The sequence below is a fragment of the Notechis scutatus genome, chromosome 4 (genome assembly GCF_049901735.1).
Source record: "Notechis scutatus isolate UNSWTSFEM ecotype Mainland chromosome 4, rNotScu1.2, whole genome shotgun sequence".
Classification (NCBI taxonomy): Eukaryota; Metazoa; Chordata; class Lepidosauria; order Squamata; family Elapidae; genus Notechis; species Notechis scutatus.
Window position 1 is genome coordinate 95893968 of NC_142012.1, and position 19184 is coordinate 95913151.

The 19184-nt window shown below is 39.3% G+C and overlaps 1 protein-coding gene and 1 pseudogene across 2 annotated transcripts in view; both read right to left on the reverse strand.

Annotated features, from left to right (window-relative positions):
* The window catches only part of PRKG1 (protein kinase cGMP-dependent 1), an 864463-nt gene that overhangs the window by 513028 nt on the left and 332251 nt on the right, over window positions 1-19184 (reverse strand). The window lies entirely within an intron of this gene.
* LOC113420274 (small nucleolar RNA U3) lies at window positions 4138-4237 on the reverse strand (annotated as a pseudogene).

Here is a 19184-nt window from a genome sequence, read left to right on the forward strand (position 1 = left end):
ATGCAGTTAAATGCAAAGCATATTAACTAACAACCTACCTCTATCATTGCAATCCTTTGTCTCTGTGCTGACAGGTTCTGAGGATTAAAGTGAGGGGGAAAGGGGGAAGAAATAATCTCTTGTCTTGATAAAAAAGAAATTTGGTAATGCTTATGTTTTCAAAGGGTGTGTGAGATTTAGCTATACGACTCCCATTAGTGAGGAGCCCTGCTGCTTACAATTATCTTGTAAGCGATTGACAAAAATAAATAAATATGTTCTAGAAATAACAGTGGCCCTGTTAAAATATCTGATGATGAATAACAGTAACTAGGAGAATCATGATTGGTATTAATTAACTAGGACAATAAGTTTAATTAAGTCTAGAATTCACTTGGAAGGCAATGGGAAGTATGATAAGAACATTTCAAATTCTAACATCCGGTTTCCTCACTTTATTATTTTTCTTTTTGCCAAACTCTTATTTCCGATTACAATCATGACAACTTTAATCTCACTGCAGGAGTTCTGATATCTTCTGAATCTGGCTAACAGAAGGTGAGCTATTTTGGCATTAAATTAAAAAATAAAAATAAAAAAATACTTCTGGCTCAGTCCTTTTTCATTTCAGAAGAATAAATAATGATTGCTGAGGATTTACCGAGAAAAAAACATATGGAAAGAAAATCGGGAACTATTTTCTAAAGTGCCTGTAGGCCAGACAAGGAATAATGGATAGAAACTGAACAAGGAGAGATTTAACCTGCAAATAAGGAGACATTTTCTGACAGTGAGAACAATCAACCAATGGAACAGCTTGCCCTCAGAAGTTGTGGGAGCATCATCACTTGAGACCTTCAAGAAGAGATTGGACTGCCATTTGTCAGAAATGGTATAGGGTCTCCGGCTTGGGCGGGGGGGGGGGTTGGACTAGATGACCTACAAGGTCCCTTCCAACTCTGATTATCTGTATCTATTCTTTTTCATAAGGAAGTGTGCCTCATTTGCATTTAACCCACACAATATTTTGCAAAATCTTTCATTGCTTTTTGAAAGTTCACCTCAAGCTGATATATGGGTTAATAACTAGAATAAACTTAGTCATTTATATTTTCATTTTTTCATTTTTTATGCTGTGGATGATTGATATTTGATCCCTTTTTAAAACTGTTCATTTAAAATTTACCTTGATGGTTTTGGGGGAAAAAAGTGTCAAAATCTGCCTTTTTAACCTTGTCAAGGACTGGTTTGTTTGTTTTTTTCTTCAAGGAAGACTTGTTACAAATCTTACACTGAGCTTCAGAGCACTCAGAAATCAGTAGGAAAAACAGCAGGGAAGTGGGTGTGTATGGTTAGACAAGATGTTCCTACCATATTGAAATGGGACACAGTGCTAGGATTTAGCCGTTTAACACTAGGAAACGACATTTAAATCCTAACACTGTGATATGCTGCTAATATGAATTGTTATGGGGGGTGGTGGTGTTTCTGACTTTAAAAAAAATGTCAATATGGATATATTCTGAAAACCACTGCTAGTAGAGTTATTCATGGCTTAAATGACATCCTAAAAATGAAAACATATATAAGACTTTTTTTCCCCCCTCCCATACCATCAACAAACACTTCTTTGGTTAATTATACGTTTTTCTAAATTTAAGCATCATAATTATTTTCTTTCCACCCACACAACACAAGCAGGAAAATAAAGAAAGCAGGCTAATCCTCACATTGGCAAGTTTAGACAATAACTAGACTGGGCATTTTTGAGCCTTTTTGATTCCCATCATAACAAGCCATGAAACTAAAGACTTTTTTCAAGACTTGCTGTGAACATGAATGGCAATTAGGAATAGCCAAACTCATACTGCATCAAGAGCAGAGATCCTAGGATGAAATCCTGAAGTCCACAAAAGTCTCAAATCTTGTGTATGAGGAGAATTGCCTAACAGATTAATCAGATAGTTGCATGATTTTAGCAACATTTTAGCTTGCTAAGTTCCAAAGTCTATGGTTATTCTCAATCATCCAGGTCATGGTTGTCCCAGAGGTACATTTTCAAAAGGCAACTGTTTTTTCTTGAAGACATTTCACTTCTCATCCAAGAACAAAGTCCAGCTGTTTTTTGAAAAAGGACCTTTGGGACTACGTTCCAAGACAATTATGTGACAAGCAGTAGTAGCATCCCATTGGCCAGTGGTGGGATTCAAATTTTTTTTACTACCGGTTCTGTGGGCGTGGCTTGATGGGCGTGACAGGAGAAGGATGCTGTAAAATCTCCAGTCAGAGGTGGTATTTGACGGTTCTCCGAACTACTCAAAATTTTCGCTACCGGTTCTCCAGAACTGGTCAGAACCTGCTGAATACCACCTCTGCCTTTTGCTATTTTTTAAAAAATACGGTAACAGATGCTTTTCTTTTTTTATTACCTGGTTTTATAGCATAATGGTGTTTATTTCTGAGTCACAGATGAGCTCATAATAGCACTTTCCCCTTATCTTCCTTACAAACATTAAATCAGAGGTTGTATGAACATTAACATTACTAGATGCACCATTTCTTCCACCTTCATAATAATTTCTTAATGAACCATGAATGATCCTGTTAGTTTATATTCAATGCATATTCTTCATTAGCCCCCTATAAAAAAGCAATTATAATAGATGGTAGACACATGCATCATAAACAGGCTGTGTTTTTCCTGGATAAACCCAGGTTCTGTAGGCATGAACACTTACTTTAATTCCCACCAGATTCCATGTCTCACCTGACTCTTCTTTACACTTACCATTAAATTAATTAAATTAAATTAAATTAAATTGAGAAGGTGGTGGGCTGAAAAGTCATCCTCTTACTCCATTGTTTCCAAAAGTTCCTCTGGGACCTAAATGAGCTCTGTAAGCTTTTCCTATAAAATAGAAAAGACTGGGAAATGGCTTGCATATATGGAGTGTATTTCACAAACTATTAAATAGCTATAATAGCAAGAGTATCTGGATCATCAACTGGGCAGCTATCAAGGTCTCAGTATACCTGGGGGACCTTCCATTAATGCATGTCTTGAACTTTCCTTTAAACTGGTTCTTCCAATCTTGCAAACTGAGGAATGATTGACAATGTATAGCCCTCATTTCAATTTCCTGCTACTGTATGTCACAAAATGGTAGAAGAGAGCCAGTTAGGTGTCTTTAAATCAGTTACTCTCTCCAAGACCACAAGATCAGCTCAGGCAACAAGCCCTAGAAGGTCAGTTCCTGTCACGACCAATGGATCAATGCTTGATTGATCTGAGGGTAAAAAAAAAAGATTCTGCATTTGCAGGAAAACACTATAAAGGAAAGAAAAAAGAAAGGTGGAATACTAAACTGATAATGATAGCAACTGGCTCAGCATTGCTCATTGTTCATTGCTTGGAACATCATATTATTATCCTTTATTGGGTTCCCAACCCCTGGGCTGTGACCACTAGTCGGCCTCAGCCTTTTTGCAACTGGGCCACATAGCTCTACCTGCAAAAGCGGTGGAACTTGTGCTCATGTGTGAAGCTCCACATGTATGAGTGGCACCTATCACTTCCATAAAACCATCTCCTCTCCCGCCTCCCATGCCAGGCCCCCAATCTGGAAAAGTTAGGACTGCTTCTTTATTATGAAGAAGTCTTTTATTTCAGGAAGCTGTCCTTTAGACTTATTTAAGCATTTTCTTAGTTTGTTCTAATTAATTAATTAATTAATTAATTACTTAATTAAAGATGAATTCCTTTTGTACAAAGTTAGAAGGTTTGCTTTTTTTTTAACAAAATAGTGTCCAGAACAGTAAAAATTGATTTTTTTCCCCAAGGATCTTTCTACATCAAATTCAAAGAAGCCTGGTATTTATATCCCTTATTTATTTATACTTATTTATATACCTTAAAATTCAAAAACATAACAATTAAAAGATTAGAAAATAAAATACTATTGCTACTAAATGTTGTACTGCTATAATCCAAAAAGCACAATAATGTCCCTGGTAATCTTAATTCTTGTACCACTTTTACCATTTCGCTCACTATTTTTGTCATTTACATTGGTAATCTCTTTAGATTAACAGAGTTGGAAGGGACCTTGTAGATCATCTAGTCCAACCCCTTGCCCAAGCAGGAGATTCTATACCATTTCTGACAGAAGGCAGTCCAATCTCTTCTTGAAAGCCTCCAGTGTTTGAATGCATTTCTCTAGTTGGATACTATAGAAATGATCCCTGAAAGTATAGTCTAATACCAGTATATATTCAGAACAGATCTGGAAGAGACCTTGCAGTCTTCTAATACAATCTCCTTCTCAAGCAGCAGACCCTATACCAGGGATGTCAAATTGGCAGTCCGCGGGCCAGATGCATCATGCACAGGCCACGCCCACCCGAGCTCCATGAATGGGAAAAACATCACGAAATGTTACGTGATGGCAACGTGATGCCACGAGTTTGACACCCATGTCCTTTACCATTTTAGACAAAGTGGTTGTCCCATTACTTAAAAGCCCCCACTGATGGAAGCACCCACAATATTAAACAATACTGTTGTTTAAATTGTCATTTTAGTGTATTCATTAGAAACTACCAAAAATCTATGGAATATAGCAGAGCAAAACAAACAAACAAATAGTTGCATTACCAATTAACATGAGATGTCTTTTTACTAAATGCTAAGAGACTAAGTACCAAATGCAATTCCCTAGAATGTGGATTGCTTTGCCTTCTTCTGATGCCACAGGGGAAACAGCACAGAAAGCACAGGTATCTTCAAAAGCGCCTGCATAAAAGACATCTCGGGCATCTTCTGAAGCTCTTACTTGACGTGGAAGTTCATAAACAGAAAAGTAGCCCTAAGCCTGTGTGGCTGTAAATAGGAATAAAAAATACTTTAAATAGCCAGCAGATCTTCGCAATGAGATCATACGGTTTTGTACCAATCAACAGAGTAGTGCTACTGAATTTTGAGCTGAAGATGTTTATGTGAGCATGTGATGAAGCTTTTAGTTCAGAAAGTAAACAAATTTCCAAACCTGCATTTGTTTCTACATGTCCTGAGTCACTGCATAAATGGGAACAAGTAGCACTGATACCATTATCTATTTTCTTTCTTAGCTTAACTCTGGCTGCCAGAAAAAGAAAGAAAGAAAGTAAAAAATCAGAGCAGAAAAATGCTACCTTTGCCTCTTCTGAGAATTTCAAAAAAAACGTCAGTCAGAGAGCTGGTGTATTCAAATGCCATGTCAGCTTTCCCCTAAAATGCATGATTCTTGTGATCAGACTAACATTCTTTTCCTTCGATACGGCAAAACAAGATATTTTCAAGTCTTGAACTTTTGGTATATATTAAGAGACGGTCCCAGTCTCTTGGATTCATTCTTTCCTCAAATAGATGTATCTTATTTCTGTTGCATATAAATGTAAATAAAACACAATAAGGCACCAAGCAGTAAATATCTGATCAATTCACATTTTGAAGGTAAAAGCTTTTCTCAGGTTTGAAAGCCTGAGTGATGAACCGGGGCATGGCACAAAGGCAACACAGTCACATAAGGAAGAAAAGTCCCTTTAATACCTCTAACTTTGCTCCCAATGTACAGTTGCCTTTGGCTGGAGAAAAAACTCTCCCAAGAACAGTCTTTAAGTGGAGGAAATTCAGTCCGAAAACAAAGTACATATAAACTGTGAATAAAAATCCACACAAACCTCACTGCAGCAATTAACCGAACAGGGCAGGATAAGGAATTGTAGACTTCAAAGGCCAACAAAATACACACCGTTGGGAAGACATCAGGAACCCAGATAAGCCTCGACAAAACAAGATAATACACTATTTGTTTCCAACAAGTTGCTGCGCGCAAACTCCCTTTTTAAACACTGTGTTCCCAGCTGCAGCTAATGAAGGGAATCAGGGCCCTTTCCTCCACCGTTAGCCATGCAACTCACATTGTTCCCTTCTCCGTTCCTCCCTGTGTGCCCTAGGACGAAGAAGGGGTGGGGCTGGGTCTTCCTCTGAATTCCCTCTGCCTTGCTTTACCTCTCCCCTGCTCAGCCCAGCCAGACTGTGCCCTTCCCCAGTTTCTTCCACAGCCAATAGAGCCACACTCCCACTCCCTGTCAGCTGCTAGGCCTCCCCCTCGGAATCAGATTCCAACAGGGGCATGACAGCCTGCCTTTCATGGATACCTACATTAATGTTTTCTTGGGAACAAAATAGAACTTTGCTACTGTCATATTCTTTTTTCTTTTCTTTTCAGAAAACGTTCCAAATTTATTCCCCATTTTTTAATATTTCCTTATTATATTTTACCTAAGTACTAAACAAGCCTGATTCCGCTCTAGCAGTTTAGAAATCAGCTAGGATCCAGAGTTAGCCAGGTTTATTTAATATTTTAGCAAAGAAAGGCAGGCCAGTTTTGTTGAAGCATCTCTCTTTCTAAAAATCATGTTATTTCATTTAAGGCATGGAATTTGTCCCGCCAAGCATTGATTATGTTTTTTTATTCCTGCAAGATGGTGAGGTAGGTTAGGCTGAACAATACTGACACAAAGCCATCTCTGGAGAAATAGAGGCATTTGTTGGTTCACTTCAGGGAGCAAAAATGTTTGGGTGGGTGTATATTTCCTGTCATGCTTGGCTTCTGTCAGTGAATCACTCTGTGTCTTTGCATGTTGGTGAAACTTCTGCATGTGTTTATGTCTCCAGTGCCTGGATGCTGTAAAAGAAGAAGCGATAAAAGAGAATTTCTGTTTTTATTTGAGTTTTCTACCTAGAACAGGGGTGTCCAACCTTGGCAACTTTAAGCCTGGAGGACTTCAACTCCCAGAATTCCCCAGCCAGCAAAGCTGGCTGGGGAATTCTGGGAGTTGAAGTCCTCCAGGCTTAAAGTTGCCAAGGTTGGACACCCCTGAGTCCTAGAATATGGTATTAGTCTTTTGCTTCCAATCAAACATAAGAAATGAATTCCAGGCAGAAATTAATGTCAGCTTTGGAAGCCATATTAATACCAGAAGCTTCCACACTGCCACACTCCTGTGCCTAGGAAAGTAGGAGGGGGGGATTTTTAGAGTGTTGGTAGTTAGACATAATAGCATTCTTCTTTTCGGTCAAGGTCATGTTATTCCTGCACCTGGAGGAGGAGTGGCTGAAGGCACGTGTCAAGTTGGGACGGTTGGTGATTGGACTATGTGATGGACTGATGGGTGCAAGGGTTGAGTTTTGACTTTTGAATTACTAATGGAAAACCCGAATCTGAGAGTCCCGGGTTTTCCCAGATGTGCCAGTATAAAAGGAAACTTTGAGAAAATGCCTGTCTCGGAGTTTTTAATTGGAGTTGAGTTTTTCTGGAACCCTGACAACTAAGCAAAAAAAAGGTGGGGAGGGGAGGGGAGTGTGTTGTTGTTCATAAAATATTGAATTTAACCAAAAGCAAGGTGACTTTGAATTTAAAAAAATATCCATCATACCAGAAGCTTACATACAAACATACACACACACACACACACACACACACACACACACACACACTAGTTCACTTGCCTCTAGAACCTTATTCTCAGTTCAACTAAGAAAATGGTGATTATTTTACCTTTTATTTTTATTTTGAAGGTAAATGATTTGGTAAAAAATCTACTTTTTTTTTTCAAATAGTACTTGGCAATAGCACTTAGACATATATATATAGTCCTTTAATCTAGGTGATTTATAGAGTTAGAAGATTGCCCCTAACAATCTAGGTCCTCATTTTACCAACCTCAGAAGGATGGAAGGCTAACCTTGAGCTGGTCAGGATCAAACTGCTGGCAGTGGGAATGCAGAGTTAGCCTGCAATACTGCACTCTAACCACTGCACCACCACAGCATACTTCTTTGACAGTATATATGAGCAACTGCAGTTCTAAGTTAAATTATCTGTGTCTGTTTATTTCTCCACTTTCAGGCCAAATTAGAAATTAATGTAACACTGATCCATCCTGGAAGAAGGGACTTTTTAAATCTTTCTTGGAAGAGTAAGGTGTTTATTGGTAACTTAAATTAAAAAAAAAACATAAAATACAAAAACTCAAAGGGCAGACTAAATGGGCCACTAAGTCTTTTTCTATGTTTTCTATGTTTCTAACTATATCACCTGTAAATCAATGGGGAGTTTCCATGCATAAAGCCACGTTAGAGAACCTTCTGTAGTTGAAAAGAATTTGGACAGAAAGTATGGTTTGCCCTGCACATTTTCTTGGGCACGAAACAGTTTGGGAACCACAGATATCCATCCTGGCAGACATCTAAAAAAAGGGAGGAAAATGAATTGGGAAAAGGTGCAGATGACTATTTGCAATCCATTTTTCATTTCTGTTACACATATAGCTGACTAGCAAGTTACTATGAGATGATATAGCCACTATTAGTAGTAATGCATATAAAATAGGTCTTACAAAAGTCCAGAACCAAATATCATGAAAAAAATAAGTAGACATTAAAATTATTGTTCTTGTTGTATTCTGTCCTATAATGAAATATCTAGCCCTGACACTTCAAAAGATTAAAGATGACATCCCAAATGCAATGAGCAAATTGTTGAAAAGAACAAAGACCTCTTTCAGGCTCAAGCAAAAAAAAAATGCTTTGGGAACAAAAGGTTCAGTCCTGCCTATAAAAAAGCCAGGGTTTGTAACAACCATTTAATTATTTGATTTATATCCTGCTTTTCTTCTAAGAACTTAAAGCAGCTTATATACAGATTTCCCTAATTTTATTCCAAGACAGAAATCAAGAGTTGAGTTGGTCTAATCAAATGTGACTAGTTCAGAATCACTTAGTACGTTTCCAAGATTTAGGAGGGGGTGTTAATTGAGGGCCCCAGTCCATCTTAATTACATCATGCATTCTGATAAGATTGCTAGTTGATGAAAGAAAGCTGGTACAACAGCAAGCTACGTGAGAATCGAATATCATTTTAGGAATGAAATGAAACTCTTAAATTTACTCTAATGCAAGATAGTGGAATGCATAATCTTGCACGAATGCATAAAATTTTCTAGCTTGGCAAGCCATTGTGAAAGCAAACCCGACTGAGGCATCCATATTCTAAATTCAACTCAATTAACAGACACTGATGGAGATAAGATGGCAAAACGAGAATAGTTCTTCATACAGTTCAGTAAGGAGCAGGCATGAGTCAAGGGATTATTTTTTTTACATTATGCACATGCCTCTCTCTCCTATTCAGATGAAAGAGAGAAAATGTTTGGGATAGGAGTTTTTTTTCTCTCTCTCTGAAAGAAACATTACGGGAGTAACCTAATGTGGTGCATGGTTGCAGGTGTTGATATATAAGGAGCAGGTGCCAGTATTAAGCAGCACAGTTTAATCCAAGGATCTATGAACACAGACTGGCTTGATTGGTTCTGAGAAATGCTTTGCTGCAGAGGCAAATAAATTGATTCTATCCATCTATCTCAAAAGCTTTTACTGGTGGGACAAATCAACCAGGTGGCTTTTGTCAAAACAAAAGAGGTGTGTGATACATCAATCCATACCAGCTTGCTGCCCACCTTTCAACGTTTCTGGAAAGGAGATCAAAACACTGTAGAAAAGATGATAGGAAAAAGAAAATGCTCGATTCACAATGGCAAAACAGAGACAGAAAAGAGGAATGGAAAATTGAAAATAAAGAAAAGGAGCCTAATAATAATAACAACACTGCTGAGGAGAGAAGGAAAGCTTTGCCAAGGATTATGCACAGTACGGGACAAGCCTTCATGTCCAGAAAAACATTTGTGATACAGGTAGTCCTCGACTTACAATTACAATTTAGCCCCAAATTTCCATTCCAAAGTGAGATAGTTAAGTGAGTTTTGCCCCATTTTACAACCTTTCCTGCCACAATTGTTAAGTGAATCACACGGTTGTTAAGTGAATCTGGCTTCCTCATTAACTTTGCTTGTCAAAAGGGGAACATCCCAGGACACTGCAACCATCATAAATATGAACCAGTTTCCAAGCATCCAAATTTTGATCATGTGATGATGCAGGGTGGGATACAAAACTAACACAGTCACAGAAAACAGGTTTTATTCCTTCACTTTGCTTCCAAGCTCCGAATATTCTTGACGGAAGACAAAAAACTCCCACACAAACAGTTACAAGAAGAAAGAAAAAAGCAACACAAACCAGGCAAGATAAGGGCTGGAGGACGTCCACAGATAACACACACTGGGAAGGATGCCAAACTCAGAGAGGAACCATAAACTGGTGATATTTCCACGCTTTGTTTCCAGTGCTCGCCTGTACGCATGTCTTTTCTTTTATTCAGTTGTCACAGCTGCAGCCCATGAAGAGGATCAAGGCCCTCTCCTCCTGAGTAGACCATGTCTCTCCCTTATCCTCTCCTCCCTGCGTGCCTTAGAATGGAGAGGAATGGGCCTGGGTCCTCCTCTGACTGCTCAGCTGGCCTCTGCCCTTTCTCAGCCTCCTCCACAACCTCCGGAGCCACACTTCCACTCCTTGTAGGCTGTTCCTCCTCTCCCTCAGAGTCAGTCTCCACCAGGGGCATGACAGATCACATGACCATGGGGATGCTGTTATAAGTATGAAAAACAGTTGTAAGTCACTTTTTTCAGTGCCTCTGTAACTTCGAACAGTCACTAAACGAATGGCTATAAGTTGAGACTACTTGTCTGTGCAGATAAATCACTCATACAAATACGTTCCGAGGACATACTGAAGAAACAAAAGCCATATGAATTCACATTTTCTAAAACAGCATGTAACTATGATGTAGAGACAGCTAGTTCTGGTTTCCACAAACAAAGAGGAAAAGGATTTGCAGTCTGGACAATGGAGACAAAGTTCTTCCTCCGTAACATTTGGAAATCTAGTTTTGCCCCCACCCTAAGACCTTTTTCTGAAAGTAAAGTCTTTAGACAATCCAGTTCATATGAATGCACTGCTAATCAAGCAAAGCAAATAAATATCAGATTGCATTCTGTTTCCCCCAGAGAAAAAGTAAAAAAACAACAGAGTTGATCGGACTAAAAGCTGCAGTAAACAGTACAAACATACTTGGAAATATACATGTTTGTGTTTTATAAAGGAATTGTGGAGCTGGCTAGTCCCAATTCCCTGGTCAGGAACTCAATTGTGGAGCTGGCTAGTCCCAATTCCCTGGGCAGGAACTTAAAGCACATGATTTATATTTCTTCTGATATCCCTTTAGCTGTTCTTGTGTACAGTGCTTCAGCAGTAATTCCATGCTTGAGAACAGAATAACAATTCCCACAAATCACAGCAAAGCCCTGGACATATACTATTCTAAAGGGCCCATGAATAACATCAGTTCATAAAACAATGCCACGTTTCCCGTGTACTCAACCAATTTGATAAGGCTGGAAAACTCTTTTTCCACACTGTGCCCTCAAATCTTCCTTTCTCCCTGGCAAAATATCGATGATGTGGTGAGACCAGACTCCAGCATGGAATCTCTAATGTTCTCCCTTCTCTAATTATCTTCCAGAATCCAGGAGAGCCAACACAAACCACACAGGCCCTTAGGCAGCCGCACAAGCACTCAAAGGTTAGTACTTACTAACCAGAACTCCATGCTTGCTCTCTTCTACCTGCTCCTCCAACTATTATTTTTTATGAGTTCTAACACTGGAGAACAATACTTCTTTGAAACTGCTTTATACTGCTTTACCAAAATATACATACCTCCTTCTCTCTCTCTCTCCCAAACACCCTCTACTCCCATCTACCTTTCTGCTCAGTTTTTATGACCAGCAGTTGCTCAGCTGGTTATGGAGAGGCCTCAAAAGGAATAGGGCAAGAACCAGTGGTAGGATTCAATTTTTTTTACTACTGGTTCTGTGGACGTGGCTTGGTGGGCGTGGCAGGAGAAGGATACTGTAAAATCTTCAGTCAGAGGTGGTATTTGCCGGTTCTTCGAACTACTCAAAATTTCCGCTACCGGTTCTCCAGAACTGGTCAGAACCTGCTGAATACCACCTCTGGCAAGAACAGTCCAGGTGCTGGCCATTTTGTAGTCAGTCTATCGTCTCATGATGCAATATGGAGGTGACAGCAAGTTTGATTAAGGCATCAAGCAAGAAACTGGGAGACTGTGAGCTCTAGTCCGGCCTTAGGCACAAAGGCAGGTGGGCAACCCTAAACCATTGACTATCTTTTAGCCCTAGGAAACAGAGATGGTATTCAGTTGGTTCTGACCAGTTCTAGAGAACCGGTAGCAGAAATTTTGAGTAGTTTGAAGAACCAGCAAATACCACTTCTGACTGGCCCCACCCCATCTATTCTCTGCCTCCTGAGCCCCAGCTGATTGGCTGGGTCTTCTTTTGTTGGGCTGCACAGGAGAACGGAGCTGGAGAGCAGGTTAGTGGGGTGGGGAGGGAATGGAGATTTTTCAATATCCTTCCCCTGCCATGCCCACCAAGCCATGCCATGCCTACCAAGCATATAGTAAAAAAATTTGAATCTCACCATTGCCTAAGAAGCAGGCAAGGCCAAACCTCTTTCAAAATCTTGTCAAGAAAGCTGTAGGACTTCTCCAGACAGTCACCAGAATGCAACACTAACTTGAAGACAACCTCACCCCCCAAAAAGTTTTATATATTACACATGGGGTATGCAAATAAATTAGAGACTTCACCTCTGCTTGATGCCAGCTGCAAACATTTTGGTGCTCTAAGCAAGTTCATATTATGGCGCATCCAATGGTTTGGCTCATCTGATTTTGTTATCTTGATAGGATCTTCTGATTTTGCTATCTTTTGTTATCTAGGTCACATGAAATGTTAGTCCCGCTTTATATTGCTTTGTTAAGACCACACTTGGAATACTGAATCCAGTTTTGGTCACCACAATACAAGAGAGTTGTTAAGATTCTAGAAGAAGTGCAGAGAGGAGCAACAAAATGATTAGGAGGCTAGAGGTTAAAACATATAATGAATAGTTGCAGGAACTGGATATGTCTATCTAATGAATATAATGACTAGAAGTGACATGATAGCAGTGTTCCAATATTTGAGGAGTGAAGCATAGTGGTTCACATGGTTAGGATGCTGGTTGACAATTGCTGATTGCAAGCCCATGTTCAAAGCCCAAGTGCTGCTGTGTGATGGGTCGAGCTACCATCATTCACTCCAGCTCCTCCCAACATAGCAATTCAAGTAGATAAATAGGTATCACTTCAGTGGACTCATTAATTTGAACATGAAAGGAGGCCCTAACTGGCATCCCTTGGACAACCGTAATTTCACCGGTTAATCCTTTCACCATAGAAACTTTGGTGCGTCTGACAAGTGTAATATTTGAAGAACTGGCACAGAGAAGAGGGGATCAACCTATTCTGTTATGAATTTTAAAACAGTACCCTTTTTTCTTTGAGTTTTTGAGCTTTACACACTTAGGATTTTCAGCCCCGTTTTTTCCTTTTTTGAATATTTTCATCCTATTTACACAGAAAGTAATTTTAATTATAACAGCATTCATGGTTGTCATGTCGCAACAATTCTGAAAAATTGTATTTAACCCTTGATCAGTTGAGCCGGCTCATAGGGTGCACTGTTACTTCTTTTCGCTGTTTCAGAAGTCATTTCAATGTTGGTTCCCCTTAAAATGTGACTCCCATAATTTATACCAACTTGGTCTTCAAAAATATTATCAATAATAGTATTCCTTAGTTAATAATATTATTACTTTACATATTTTCTGGATTTCAAGATCTTTTATAATATAATTTATGTAGAGTTAACTTTAAAAACAACCTCCATAAATAAGTTATAACCCTTTCCTTAAAAGGTGACTTTTTCAGAAAATGGTGGAAATGTTTTTTTTTTAAATGCCCTATTTTAAAAAAAAAAATCTAGTAAAGTAAACAATGAATTGGAGGGATCCATTTAAAAATCTAGGAAAGCGTTTTTTTAAATGATAAAAATTGCAAAGGGTTAAAAAATCAAAAGGAACCAACAGTAAATTCCAATTTTATTTTCCTTTACTTACTCTTGAAAAGTTTAGCTGTCCAATAACATTTCAAATTCTTCGGCTTAAGGGGAAATGCAATAGCAAACAATATTTTTCAAATCCATTTCACTAGTCAAGAGGTTCTGCAGCACAATGAAAAATATGTTCTATCTGTGGTTGTAGCAATTATTGAATTCAAAATATACATAGGTCTCTCTGTGTTCACTTCCACATATAGCTTTCAAAAAAAAAAGCTACCCAAGATAAAAAATGATTGTAAAGGAAACTATGGAATAAAATATGCTATTCTATTATTTACTATATCCTCTGATTATTATTTTTTTAAAGGAGACAATGCTGTGATGATAAATCAGAAACTTTATTTTGGCGTTATGTACTTAATGCCATAATTCTCCATTTAATTATAGAATGTAGTGCAGCTATTTACAATTGCTTGCAACTTTTGGCAAGAGGAATGCCAGGTCCCTTTGCAATTAATTACTCCAAGCTTAGGCAATACTGGAGTTTTTACAAGATACTATATATTATGAAAAACATACAAATTGTATATTCATGAAGATTTGCTAAGCATATGATCTTATGTATGTAACAAAAGATAGTGTGTGCCATAAAAAGATCAATAATTTCAGTTTACCAAGCACATAGACCTTATTGCTAGAGAGAGATTAAAAGAGATTCATTGCTTACTTTTTTACAATGTGCACCCATGTGCACTACCTCCTCTTCTCCTCTTTCACCCCATCTCAAAATAAATAATGCTGTTTGCTGATGTTTACAATCAAACATCTTTTCCACATTTAAAAATCATCCTTACCTGGGGATACCTGCAGCCCCAGGGCCCCTTCTGGCTCCCATGTTTTGCAGCCCTAACATTCCTATGGTTGTGTTATTTAATTTCAGCTTGCTAGCTGAAGAAAATAGTATATATTATATATTCTTACTAAATACTTTATTTATTTGGCCAAGTAGATACACAAGGAATTTATCTCCAATAGAGGTCAATGTACTTGAAAAGCAACATAATATAATAAAAATAATACTCCAGTGTACAGCCAATAAAAGGGGAAGTAAAAAATAATAAAGGGGACAAATAACAATACAGTGGCAATACCCTATTGTTTTTTTACATTAGAAAAAAAAAACCACTTAGTGGTCACTGTATTTTGTGAATTGCAACAACTGGGTATTCAGCAGAGTGATGGTATAAGGCAGTGGTGGCTAACCTTTTTGGGCTCCTGTGCCAAAAATTGTGTGCATGCTTGCATGCTCGCACTCGCGTACCAGCACCCAGAAGGCAATGCATGCCCTCCACCTCCGTCGCCTCCTTACCTGCACTGCGCTTCACAGCTGGTTTTTGGGAAGTTTGAGGCCTTTTTCGGCCTCCCAAAGGCTTGAGGAAGGCTTCTGCAGGCTTCTACAAGCTTTGTAGGCTGAAATCTGGCCTCGTTTCATCACTTCCTGTTTTTCCGGAAAAAAACGGAAGTGACAAAATGGGGTTAGTTTTTGGCCTGCAAAGCCTCTAGAAGCCTGCAGAAGCCTTCCTCAAGTCTTTGGGAGGTCGAAAAAGGTCTCAAACCAGCCGAAAATCAGCTGTGAGGTGTGCACATGTACAGTGAAGTAAGTTTGCCTGTAGCTCGCGTGCCAGCACAAATGGCTTTGCGTGCCACCTGTGGCACAGGTGCCATAGGTTCACCATCACAGGTATAAGGGAAGAAACTGACCCTGTGTCTAGTTGTCTTGGCATACAATGGCCTATAGTGCCATCCTGAGGGAAGGAAAAACAGAATAACAGAGTTGGAAGGGACCTTGGAGGTCTTCTAGTCCAACCCATCTGCTCAGGCAGGAAACCCTATACCATTTCAGACAAAAGGTTGTCCAATCTCTTCTAAAAATTTCTAGTGTTAGAGCACCAACAACTTCTGGAAGCAAGTCACTCCACTGATTAATTGTTCTGTCAGGAAATTTGTCCTAGGTTGCTTCTCTCCTTGATTAGTTTCAATCCATTTCCTTTTTTCCCGTGCCTTCAGGAGCTTTGGGGAATAGGTTGACTCCTTCTTCTTTCTGGCAGCCCTGCAACACTGCTATCATTGCAATCATTTTTTTCTGCAGTCTTATCTATCTGTTGGAATCTGTATCTCTCCTTCTTTGGTTGCTGTACCAAACCAAACAGTTCAGGGGTGGGCTTCAAAAATTTTAGCAAAGGGTTTTCTGCCCAGTTGCTGGGTGGGTGTAGCCATGGTGGGTGTGGCCTAGTCGGCCTCCTGCACTACGGGGGGGGTTTTTGCCCTCCCCGGCCTCCAAAGGGCTTTCCTCGAGCCTCCGTGAGGGCAAAAATGGCCTCCCTGGGCTCCAGGGGCTCTCTGGGAGTTGGAAACAGGCCCATTTCTGGCCTTCCCAAGCCTCCGTGCGCGCCCTGCATTTAGCTGCATCCAAAATGGGCTGTGTGAGGACTCCAGGGAGGGGAAGGGTAGGTGGGGCCATCCAGGAGTGGGATTTGGGGGTTCTCGGAACTGCACAGAATCTTAGCTAGGGGGCCTCTTGAACCCTCGCAAACCCCCAGCAGCCCACCCCTGAAACAGTTACAGATGTGCAAGTTCAGGTTGAATAATTCTTCTATAAAACTCAATGAGTAGTTCCTGAGGTAGTTCAAATTTCCTGCATTGACACAGGAAGAACATTCGCAACCATTAATTAATTAATCACAACCATTAAGATAGGCTAAACATAATTTAAAAGAGAAAGGTTTCTTTGACCCAAAATACTCAGAAAAGAAATAAGGAAAGGTAGCAGAATAGCCTTCAGATTCCAGATGGATGCCAAACACAATTCTTAAGCCACAAAAGCCCCTTCCACCTACTCTGATAGAAAATAATGCTAACTCTATTGATAGAAAAATAATTGGCCATTATTTTAATATGCCTTTTTCAAAAACTGGTCAGAATAGGCTGTGCTGTCAACTGAATTTTTATACAGCAGTTTAATGGGAAAGGGCTGTATCTGCAGTGTAGTTGTAAATCCATGTACTCCATTTTTTATGAAGAGCAACCTTCCCACTTTATTTTCAGTTCTTTGTTCCCTCAGGTATATGTCTTAAGTTTCTTGCCGAGGCACAATGGTATTGGAGATGTAACGTTCACATTGTAATTTGCTTGCCTTATTACTTCAAGCATCGTGTAGTGCACATATTTAAATAACTAATTAATATTACTATTCATGATTAATGTCCATTGAAGCATCAAAGACAAAAGTCAAAAAGCCAACATATTAATACAAAGAAAAGATGCATTCCCAGAAGGATCTGAATATGACACCAACAATACATTACTCAATGATCAGATTTAATTTGCTAATTAATATCCTGTGGAGAGAAAACTCGCACTTCCTTCCCTAGGAACAAAAAAAATGAGACCTGTAATTTTCCAGAGCACAGCAAATTTCATTAGAACTGTGTGTGTGGTGTGTGCGCGGGTAGCATCTGCATCTTCCATCTGCATCTCTAATGTAGCAATTCTGTTCACATTATCGGATGCCCTGTCTCTCTGTTGTTCAGCTTCTTCATTCTTGTAAAGGGCTTTCATTGCTTCTAGAGGCTGTTTTATTAGAACATCAAATAACTTATTCCCATCTTGCAGGCTGCACAAGATTACTGGGAATAAGCAGATCCGTATCTACGTAGCAACAATTTTCAAGGTGCTGCTGCTCTTAACCTGAGCATACTTTTTTTGAGAATTTTCATAGATTACATGACATCAAAAGAAAGTTTGTCCATCCTCAGAAATCAAACCAGTCCTAGCTTTCTGACATGTATACAGATTCTTTGTAAAGTATTTGAATAACTATATTTTATTTATATCTCACCTCCATTCATTTTATAAACAATGCAAGGCAGTGAACACATCTTCCTCCTCCTTCCCCCCCCCTCCCCCACCCAACAGCAACAGCCCTGAAAGGCGTGTTGGACTGAGAGATTGGCCTGAAATCTCCCAACTGGCTTTTGTAGCTAAAACAGGACTTGAACTCACAGTCTCTGTTTTCTAGCCTGATGTCTTAACCACTAGACCAATCTGGTTCTCTAATCTCAAATCTAATCAGACAATTATCAGTCTCTTATCTAATGTCCCTTTTCCAGGAAAGGAAATTTATTTCTGTTTAAAGATGAGAATCTAGATTTGGTTTTGGCAAATCTTTGCTCTCTCTCCCCATCAGCTGGCACTCAGGAGAAGCACTGAGTTTTGGTAGTTGAGCTGTCCATGGTGCTTCATGGAATAGGCATGATCAAATTCAAATGGCAATGAGTGGAAAGAAAAGCACAGGTGATGTGACAGAAAGGTGGCAGGGACCCCAAAGAGAGAAAAAGAGGGCCTCAGTTCATCAAACCCAGTGGTGTCTTCTGGTTCTGGGAGGAAGAGACCTGTCACTATATAATCAAATTCCTTTTCAGAACTCCCACCTGCAGATCAATGAGAGACGCAACATTTATCTGGTTGGTTTTTTTTTCTGAGGAAGATAAACTATCACAAAACCATCTTCTCCATAATCCTTGGATGACCTTTTTCCTTAGCAACATCACCACCATATAACTTGAGTATTGATTTATTTGCTACATTTTTATACTACCTACTCCCATAAGACTCGTGGCCACTTAATATATATATATTAAAAGAACCCTGCAACAACCATTAAAAACAACACAGGACATTAAAATGATTACAGGTGCAGTAAATTTCTGCTAGTTCTGCTGGTTCATTGTTCAGCTCATTAACAAAATTAGGGAATGTTCAGAATTAATGAGTTCTCTTTTGGAGCTGGGCTGTGTGGAGTAGCAATGCAAAATGCCTTAAGCATACTGATGGTGCCCTACTCCTTAGCTTCAAATGACCTCCCACAGCAGTTTCATGTAAATATTAAGCAGCATTTGGGACAACATGGGACATACTAGTTTAATGACCTTGGGGACAAATGGTAATCTCTCGAGCAATACGTCCTGCATGCATCCTAATAGGAAGGACCAAAACCACTGCACGACAATTGGCAACAGCTGGAAAGCTGTGTTTAGCTTTCTCTTTATTGTATTCTGAGTGTTAAGCCTGGATTCCCCAACGGGTGTTAAGGAAAACAAACTAAACAGAATGTGCAGCGAAGTCAGATAGGAAGACAGGTAAATGTGTGAGATAAGTTTTCTAGTTAACACGCAGTAAAA